We start from the raw sequence: 10,784 nt of genomic DNA, 5'->3' as shown, positions 1-10,784 counted from the left end.
AATAAAATCGCAGTGCGAGAGCGAGTGAAGACGCAAAATGATGAAACCAATGACTTTCGATGGTTTCATTCCCATTTGCGATGTCTTCACGCTGCGATCTTGAAAATCGCAAGCGGCAGCAATGGTTCTACAAGAAAAAACCTCGCTGGCGCTCGGACGTCTCATGAGCGAAAGTGGGGGGGTTTTGGGGGTTTTTTTGTTCTGTGATTTTCTCATGGGGATATTGCGATCGCCAGCGTGAAGGAGCACCTAATCTGTGAGTGACCTTGGAGGAAGAGCAACCGCACACATGAAGGGTCTCAGGATGCCTGTTGGTATGACAGAGGCTTCAGGGTCAAAAAGAAGAAAAAGACTTCCAGCCGCAGCGATGGCGCTAATTCAACATTGCTTTTATTCTCCCATCACACGAGCGACGTTTCGGCACGTTGCCTCTCTCAAGCTTCTAACAGATTTCCTTATACCCCCCATTTATATAGAGCAACATTTACAACCTATAGCCAATCAGAATGAACCTCCACATAGGGACCGCCTCCACCACAGGTGCCACAAACTACATTCTAAGAGTCATCCCGCAGGTGCCGATGCTCCAGCTTCTCACCCACTCCTCCATGGCTGCTGGCGTCCAGACGTTCTCATCGCGCATGCGTGGTATCCCCGGTGACGCCGGGAGTCTCGCGAGAGTCGTCCCCCCCCCCCCCCCCCTCTATCCTTTACTCACTTCCTGCTTCTCTGTGGGCGCATGCGTGGCGGTATCCTCCGCCCATAGACTTGTGACACCTCCATTGCTGGGATACCCGCCAGCCATCACAGCTGCGTTGACTTCTATGTTGTTCCCAGGTATAACATCCATCTAGCGCTCCCCACAATAATAGTGGATCATGATGGGCAATTCATTCTGACCCACCGTGACCCAAACGGGCATCATTACGCTCAACTTACAGTTGCAGAGGAGGGGGGGGGGATCCACTGGAGACATCGATGTCCTTACCTACTGGATAAAAAGACAAACCTAAATAAATACACAATATATCTAAAGTTCATACAAATCCAGTCTAAAAACATAATCCCGATACATCGGCAATGAATGTCAAATGTGGGGCATACATGCATATTCCAGATTCAGTCCCATAGGGGACGTGGTGTCCCATTCATAGATCCACTGGAGCTCACGGTTTATTGGGAGTAGACAACGGTGTCCTCCTCTCGGCCTTGGTGGAACATGGTCTATCACCCTGGATCTAAACTGGCTGATGGTGACCATGCCCCACACAATGTTCTTATTGTACTCTTGTGCTTCGTCATTCGCGATCGCACCTCCAAAGTTGTTTCACCTACGTATCCAAGCCCACAAGGGCATGTAATGAGGCAGACCGCGAACGACGAAGCACAAGTATATCTGTGCCTAACGTGATACGCATTGCCTCACAAGGGATGAAGAAAGCATTCACCTCCCTTACTGCAGCAGGAACATCCCAAACGTGGGAAGTCCCCATCCTCATCGCTGCCAGTATTCCCTGTAGTTGGGCTTTCACAGCGGGGGAAATCCGAATGGACCAAGATGTCTGACATTTCTACCTCTTCCATATGCCGTCATCGGAGCTTGTGTGAACTCTGACCCCTCCGGGCAGCCTTTGTTGAGTAACGGCCAACGGTTCCTGATGTCAGCAACTCTACGACTAATTTTACTGTACGTGGAAACAAAGGGAATTCTTCCTCCCTCTTGTTTAATTCTTGTTCTGTTGATTAGCTCACCCTGTGAATATGTCCTCGCTCTCATTTCCGTCTCATATACCAATTTCTCCAGTTACCCTTTCCTGTAGTCTCAGATCGATTGTATCATCGTGTGTAACCCGCCTGACTCGTAACCATTGACTCCGCGGCAATGAATCTATAGTGGGCTTTGGATGATTACTACTGTAAGCCAGGAGATTGTGCCGATCCGTCTCCTTAGTCTATAAATCAGTGTGTAATGAAAGCCCCTTCTTCTCCACTAACACATCAAGGAATTGGACTTCAGTCCCCGAACGTGCCAGCGTGAACCGAAGCTCCGGGTACCCTGAATGTAAAAATCGGTGGAACTCCTCCAAATCCAATACCGTGCCATCCCATAGAATGAAGATATCGTCTATGTATCGGCACCTCAACGAGGCGCTGCAGGCTGAGACATAGACGAATCTCTCTTCAAACGTACGCATGTGAATATTGGCGTACGTAGGCGCCATGTTCGAGCCCATCGCGGTGCCCTGCCGCTGCCGGAAGTTTGGATATATTGGGTCTGGTCTCCTACTCCAGCCGTTGCATTGGACAAGCCCACCAATGATTGGATGCCCATAGTGGTGCTGCTGACGGATTTCTACATGCAGGCTTCAGGGTAGCGCTCGCTGCCCTCTCCGGACAATCATTCTTCCAGATGTCCCAAACAGTCTAAAGGGGCTTCATCAGAGACTGCAGGGGACTTGGGGGAAAGTTATCGCTTTTCAGCTGAAATTGTGATAAACTCAAAGCAATACTTAATATATTTAGTCAACAAACGTTTAAAAACGTATGAAATGCTTATAATTCTCCAGTAACCGTAGAAACCTCTGACTAAAACCTCTAAAAACACTGAAGCTGCAAACTTTGGGAAAGCCCAAAAGTGCGTCGGCCTCAAACCCTTTGGCCACTGCTGTGCTGTGTAGAAAAGTTGGGAGGTGTTGATTTACGTGAAAACTTTGAATGCTATAAAAACTGTAAGGCTGAATTTACACGAGCGTAAAAAAAGTGTCGCGTCTGCAAAAAAAAACTTTTTTCATTCATATGCGGTTCAGCGATTTGTAGGTCTGTGTTTTTTGTTTTTTTTTAAATTTGTCTGTTTTTCACATCCGCAAAATAATAACTGAACCCCATCAACTACTTTTTTTTTTTCTGCATTTTTTTTTTGCAGCGGATCCGTGAAATAGACCTGTTCCTGCACTATAGTTTTTTTTAGGTTTTTTTTTACCCCACAACCATTGACTTTAATGGGCGAGTCTCGTTTGCACATCGGATCAGAGAATACGGGCTGCGGTTTGTTTCACTACATGCCTGTTAAAAATAAACAAACTGATGTGTGAATTGGCGCACGGACTGCCGCAGGTCCACGTGTCGTCAGTCTAGTCTGTTATAGACTCAGACCGTACACAAACCGAAAGTACGCTCGTGTGAATCAGCCCTGAAACTGACTGTATGACTTGAACCTTGGGATCTGTTCACTGATCGTCGTTTGCACTTCAGCGGTACCTTTTGGCCAATGGAATTACAGACTTTCAGTCATTCACAGACCAATAGCTGAAATGCAGCGTGTCTAATAGTGCATACAGTAATAAGGACAGACTGTATATAGTGAGCAGATAAAGGGCGTATCCAGCAGCTTCTGTTATGGAAGGGATTATGTTTTGTGGCTTTTAATTTTTTTTTCACTCAATTGTTTAAAAAAAATACAAGAGCGGAAGTTGGCAGTAAGGGTGTTAAAGGCCGCTACAAGTTGTCAGGTGTCCCTACAGCTGGATACAAATAAGAACCCAAAGTTTAAGAAAATATATATTTAAAAAAAAGACTCCTGGCAAAAACTCTCCAGTCTGTTCTGCATAATGCAGGTTCTTCAGGGGCGTGGCTTATGTAGCGGTCTTTGAATCTTATGCTCCGCCCCTGAGGAACTGCACCAGGCATAGCAGAGTATCCACTTTTCCTCGAGTCTCCCTTTTAGGTCCGATGGGTAGAAATTTAGCAGCTGGAATGCGAGGGCTGTTCAGTGACTGGGAGATGACACACGTATGCTCACCCCTCCACTGAAATAATCAGAACTTGTTAAAACCCAAAATAAATAATCTCCTACATTTCAACGGGGAGTAAAGATGTTGAAAATGAAGAGTAGGACCCCTACTATGTAGAGTTATTAGGGGGGCTCCTGCAATGCTTCATTAAAGTCTTCAGTCCAGGAAATGTTAGATGGGTTGTTCAGTTGTAAACCAGTGATAGCAGGATAGGTCATTAAGGGTAGATTGGTCTGCAGGGACCCTCGTTTATCAACTCTTTTCTGGGCCCAGTGCAATCAGGTGCTGAGCTGATTTCTGCAGGAAGCAGACGGCTCCATTATTACTTTAGTGGCTAGACTTGGTACTGCAAGCCAGGGAAATGAATTGGAACTGGGCAATGCTGAGCCTGGCCAGAACAGAGCGGTCTGCTTCCTTGCAGAAATGGGCTCTGTGCAAAAGTAGGGCCACCAAACAACTGATCAGCTGGGGTCCCATATATAACGGACCCCAGCAGTCCACTGTTGATGACCTATCCTAAGCATAGGCCGTCGGTGGTGTACAGCTGCCCTCTGGTGCCTCCTGCTGTCCTTATTACTGTATACCTCGCTGCCTGCTGTGTATTATACCTCAGTAAGCCGACGTCCGTCTCCATCGGGACACGTGGAGATTTGTAAACAATATTTTTACGCTTCATTTCTATTGTTTGCTTAATATATACCACAACCGGTGGAGCGTCTGTTCACAGCGTGTCATTAAAGGGAGTCAGAAAGCCACATATTGTAGGAATCTGCCTTTTCATTTTATTTTTAAAAAAATGGCATTCTTGCCCTGGTTGGGATCGATCAGAGCGGCCATCGCTTACGGCCCTTCTGTACTGAGCGATAATCGTTCACATTCTTGCAGAATTGCGCAAATCTGACCAATAATGGTAAATGCCGGCAGCGACCGAACGATAATAAAATCAAATGGCGATCGGCCCGCGTCACCCCTGAACGACTGCCTGTTCTGTGAATGGAAGCGGGTGGCCGCAGTGATCTCTGCTCCACCACCAATCACTGAGCGGTTATTGCTGGGACGACTGTCAGGTGATGAGGTGCCCGACAGTCATCCTGTGTGAAAGGACCCTTGATCTGGAAATAAAAGATGTCAGGCTGCAGTCTGCATTCCGTCCCAGACGCGTGATATGCGGTTTGCAGCCGGCTCCTCGTCTCAGACTAAGGGCTCATACACACGGGGGTGTATGTGTAAAATTGTAGTAAGCTGTACAGTACACAGCAAATACATATGTACATACCATATTTGCTGTGTGTGCTAAATCCCCCATATTGGAGCGCAGGTGTGGGTGGACCAATAGAAATCAATGAACTTTTAGCGCCCCGTATTAAGCACGTGTGAGTGAGCCCCTATGTGGATGTGTCACTCCTAGTAATGCATGTTGTATGTGAAGCTGGTGTGTCCAGATCCTGCTGCCTTCACTAGCTCTCAGGTATCGGCTCAGCTGCATTCCTGTACTGCTTTTTCCCTCTACAACCCACGTAGGATCTCTCTTTCTTTGTGATGACACGGATATTCCCTCCCTGCAGTCTGTCTTGAGCGCTTTGCTTTCTTAGTACTTGCACTCAGCTTCTGTGATCTCTCCCTCCTTCCCTGCAGGCTGGCTTGTATGTTATTTTCTCCTTACCTACTACTTGTGTGATCTGCCTACCCTGAAGACTTGGATGCTTTTTCTGCTTTTCACACTCTGATCTTCCGTGTACATTGCCGTCTTCTGTCTCTGACACAGAGGAGGATAGGCGATAGCTTGCTGAACGTTAGGGTCTCGAGACCCCTGCTGATCTGGAACAGGGGCCCCATGTTGTGTTCTCCCATCACTGTGGGTGTGGCTTCTTTCCCCACAATGACATCACTTTGAATGGAGCACTGGCCACACATCCGCAGTCAGCGCTCCCTTTTAATTTCAATGTGGCTGATGGGAATAGCAAGCGCGTGCCCCTTGGGTATCTAGGCAGTCTATTAAAAGTAAATGGAGCGCTGGTGTGCTTGTGCGACCAGCGCTTCATTTAGTCTGCTAGCCGCTGTAGGGGGAGAACGGGGGAAACGGAGGCCTTGTTATTGAGAGCGGCAGGGGTCTCAGCAGTGGTTAGGGGATAACTTGTAATCTAATCGAAGCGACCTCTGCAGTGACAGAAGAGGGGGACACGGGAGTCCCATTCTCAAGATCAGCGGGGATCTCAGTGGTAGAACTCCCACTAATCAGCCAGTTATCCCCTATTCTGTGGCTAGGGGATAATCTTCTTTCTTTTTTGTACACCACTTCTTGCTAACCTACTAGATGTAAGCCAATAAGGGGACAGATGGATGACAATATGACTGCAGCTTCAGACTACACAGGGTTTTGTTTGTAGTCTGTTACCATGGAGACGCATAGATCTGCACGGGAGCTGCCTAATTTATTATATTCGATTCCCTGGCACATTGCGGTGAGGAGGACGTAGTCTCTTAGGGACCTTTCACACAGGACAGAATTGGAAGCAGATGGGATTTTGTCAATTAGTCGGATTTTGTAGCATTTTTAATTATGAAATACGTTCTGCGGAATTTCTTGCATTTTTTTACACAGCCTTTAATTGCGGAATGACATCTCCTGTATATTAGAAATCCGCAACAATTCTACAAGACGTCCTATATGCCCCAGTAAGTGCGGAATCCGATCCCCGTAACATGGCGACGCAGGAATGTCCGCGGGGAGTAATCCCGTCCCTTATAGATGGGTCTGTGCACTAGTATGCTTCATATCCCCATAAGCCACCATCAGTCGTGTCCTTCCACCCTCCGTGTGCTCTCGCCCTCGTCGCCCCTGGACGCCGTTGCTGGAAGGTGATGAAAATCCTAAAATCTTCACAAACCCTATAATAAAACCCTTCTGTATTCTGTGCCTTCGCTGTAACGTCTCTTGGTGCCGGAGCTGCTGGAGGACGATATGAATGAGGTTTGCATCTTGTAGTCCATCCCAGACCATTGTCACAGGAGAACAAAGGATGTGCTTAATGTGCGTGTTGTTCACCAGCTGGACCACTAGAGGGAGTATTACACTGGTGGAGCCAGTGAGGACGGCGGTACATGTGATGTAGGAATGACTGCAGGCGCAGTCTAGATAGATGTTATAGCGGCGGCGGCTGCATGCTGTATTTAACCCTTGAAAAGAATTGTTACATGCGGTAAGTTCGGTTCACTAGAGGGAAGTTGGGGTTGTACTGTTTAACCCCTTAGTGGCAGCCAATACGCCTTTTTACTGACCTTCTTAATGGGCTTAAACCTGCATATACATCTTTTTAAGGCAATGGATTGGCTGACTGACGGCCCGGCTCCTGCTCTAACTGCCAGGAGGGGAGAAGCCTCAGATCCTGGCCGTTTAACCCCTTAAGGCCACAATCAATAACTGCAGCGTGTAAACCGATGACGGGGCAGGGGCTCCTTCTGTCACCCATCAGCACCCTGTCGTGTGATTGCAGGGTACCAATAAGTTTCTTTGGCATCCGAAAGCCGGACAAAGGCCTCCATGTCTGCCTTGTAGCTCACCCCGTCAGACTGCCGGAGGAGGGGCCTAACAGGCTGTTGTCGCAGGCTTAGTAGAATGCATGTCTATTAGTCGCTATCCAAGTATCGCATCTTTAAATCCCTTAAGGGACTAAAAAATAGTATCAAAAGTTCAAAAAGAATAGAATTTTGTATTATTTTTCCTCTGTTGTTCCTCCTGGAAATGGAGTACTATGATTCCCCATGCTCAGCACTGAGCTGACCGTACCAGAGTGTAGGGACACAAATGATTGACAAGAGATATTCTAACAGCCAGTTGTGAATGAACTGGTTTCCAGGAGGAATTACATGAAAATGGAACAATAGCAATTTCTAAGAAAAGAACTTTGTAAAGAAAAAAAAAATCTTATCTGGAATGAAGGTTTTTATGAGCCCGGATTCCTAAATCTCTGGGTCGTTTTGTTCCTCTGCTGTTCCTCCTGATAATGTATAAACGAAGGAGTAGACGTTGCCATCCCCCCTTTTCAGTGGGGTGTGGCCTTATATAAATTATGACCGTATTAGTGTGTGGGGGGACACGCTGCCGCCAAAGAGGGCTGTAACGCCTAATCAACTTATTCTTACATTTCTAGGAGGAACTACAGAGGAGCAGTACAATACAGAGGTCTAGGTAAAGATGCCCTTAGGATTTGTCACGGGGAATGCACGTTTCTACAAGCATCTTTCCTTAGAACTTTGAATTGTGCCATTCCTCTGTAATTCCTCTTGGAAATATATGCATAAATTAGTGACTAGATGCCCCCATGCCCTTTCTTCATGGTGTGTCCCTGCAGACTCTGCCTGTAGAAGGACGCTCCACACTGCTATAAGTATTAGTGACCGCTCAAATTGTTCATACATTTCCAGGAGGAGGAATGAAATTCCCAGTCATTGTTACAAGACTTGTATAAAGAGTCTAACTTTGTCTTGAAGGAATGCTGCCTTCCAATAGGTGGCGCTGCAGAGGTATTGTTCAAGCTCCCTTATTTCCAGGAGGAGGAACAACATGACCCAGAGTCTAGAAAAGATGCTCCTAAAAACTTGCATTCCATACATATATTTTAGAAACATCTGAAGCTTTTTTTCTAAGAATGTTGTATTGTTGTTCCACTGTAGTTCCTCCTGAAAATGAATGGTAATACCCGTCAATTTATCCATTCTCCTTGTCGGTTGTGCATGCCCCTACGTACAGTGTACACATCCTGGTGGTAGTATGTCTTATTTCCAGTAGGAATAACAGAGGACAAACACAAGGACTGAGCTGCACTACCATACACAGTCACTATACAATGTACGGCACTGTGCCTAGTGTGGACTGAAGTGGCTGCAGCGCTACCCTGAGTGCCGCTGGCGCTTCAATCAGCTGATCTGCGGAGATCCTGAGCAGCGGACCACATTCAATATCCTAAAGAGAAGTCTGTAATAGTCTAGTCCCAGAAAACCCCTTTAACTGCGCATTATGCTGTTCCTCTATTATTCTTACTGGAAATATATGACCATTTGCAACTGGGCGCTACCATTGCTCTTGTCAAAGGGGTGTGTCCCTGCGCAGTCTTATTTGGTGCTCCGTTAACATCAAGAATGGTAATGCCCATTTGTCATTTCATTCATTTGTACGTTACCAAGAGGAATAACAGAGGAACGACAAACAAAATTCTAAGAAAAGCCAATTACTGAAACAGACATGCTTGAAGGTCCACTTGTGAGGTTTGAGACATGGAGGTCATTAGCAGAGCCACTTAGCTGGAAGGACCAGTTTCTTCTCTGCCTGCAATTAAGAGTCCAGACTGAGGGGGCGCCGGCCAAACACTGGAAACAAGGTGTGAAGTGTGAGGAGATCTGCTGCTGACCTGCAATGAGCCACTTCCTAAAGTAAATCCCTGTGACCCCGGGTGCAGAGTCCAAGGAGCCTTCAGGTCGGTGATGGATGTCTTCCGCTCTCTCGGTTTATCACCATCTCCTCAGGCTTTGTGGAAGTGTTTCAGGAAACCTGGAAATGGGCAGCAGAAGACGTCATGCCCAGATGGGTCGTGTGGTAGGGGGGCGTTCTGCCCACAGGACACTTGTTGCAGGCGATGAATGCGAGATTTGTTATGTGGGTTGAACAGACGTCTCACAACAGTCTTAAGAAGTCTTCGAAATGTTTAATTAGTCCTGGCTGGGATTTAAAGGGGCCCTGCGGACTTTTAGTATCCCCACGATGGGTCATAAATGATTGGTCAGCGGAGGTCAGTCAATGGGGATCTCCGCTGAGTGCTGGGCCTGCGGTCAGTGCAGGAAGCTGATGGCACTGTCCGTGTTGCAGCAGCAATTCAATGGGCGCTGTGCCTGCACTACCAAACCTGGCCACTGCACTACAGACAGCGCTATCGGCTTCCTTCGCTCAGTGGAGATCCCAAGCAGTAGATGCTCCATGAAAAGTAAACGTCCCGGAGAAACCCTTTAAAGCGATAGAAGACAAGGGCGCAGAAGTTCAGAATTGAATTCTGCGCGTCTTTACGTAAAAAACCGCCAAATTAAATTCTGCCGCGGAGAAGCTTTGTGGGGTGGAGTTCAGGGCGTCTCGCGGAACCGTTTGTTGCAGAGTTTTTTGAAACGCAACAAGATCTGCGTGATTTAATGAAAGTTCCCATCTGCGCTGCGTCCTGCGGATAATCCCATCCCATGTGAAAGGTCCGTATAACGCCATGGCGGCCATACTGGTTGCCAGGAAGAATGACGGAATATCAAATATCCTAGCAGACTTTCCAAGAACTCGAGACGAATTAAATGCAGAAATACGTAAAAATCACGCAAAAAAAAAAGGATATTATTTACAGACCAAAATCTCAATCATCGGTGTGAATAGAGTCTAAACTGAAAACCCTACTGGTAGCCTCTGATTGACTGATAACAGGGAACAATAGCTTGCATTCTCCCGTGAGGCTAACGGAGATGAGATAGACTTTTGGTATTTCGCGTCCCTTTAACGATCCATAATGAATCCACAAATGATCGGACTTTTCGGTTTAGCGAAACTGAAAGGGGATCCGCTGGGCGGGGTCACGGGGTCGCGCGGGCCCATGTCTGACACCTGTATCTCATGTTCTCCGTAACGCGACACCGTGAAAAATTGCTGTTCTCCCCGTCGTGCCGGGTCATTTGCCCAGACATAGTCCACTATAGAGAGGGAAACAATCCCCCAGTGATCCCGGCGGCAGCAGACATGGACCACCTGGGCGCCCGCCCTGCCACCCCCCAGACGAGCCCATTCTGCCACATTCCTGCCCTCTCGGTTGCCTCTTTGCAGGTGCCAGCTGAGACGGCCACACCTGTAACTAATTACATAGAGGGGTCCCGGGAGGCCGGGGATGATGTAGGGAGATGCCTTGGCAGATTGCAAAATGGACAAAGCAAAACAACCGCCATCCACGCCGCAGCCGGAGAAAGCCGACC

This window comes from Eleutherodactylus coqui, chromosome 2, assembly GCF_035609145.1.
Source record: "Eleutherodactylus coqui strain aEleCoq1 chromosome 2, aEleCoq1.hap1, whole genome shotgun sequence".
NCBI lineage: Eukaryota > Metazoa > Chordata > Amphibia > Anura > Eleutherodactylidae > Eleutherodactylus > Eleutherodactylus coqui.
Note: the sequence above shows the minus strand (reverse complement) of the source record.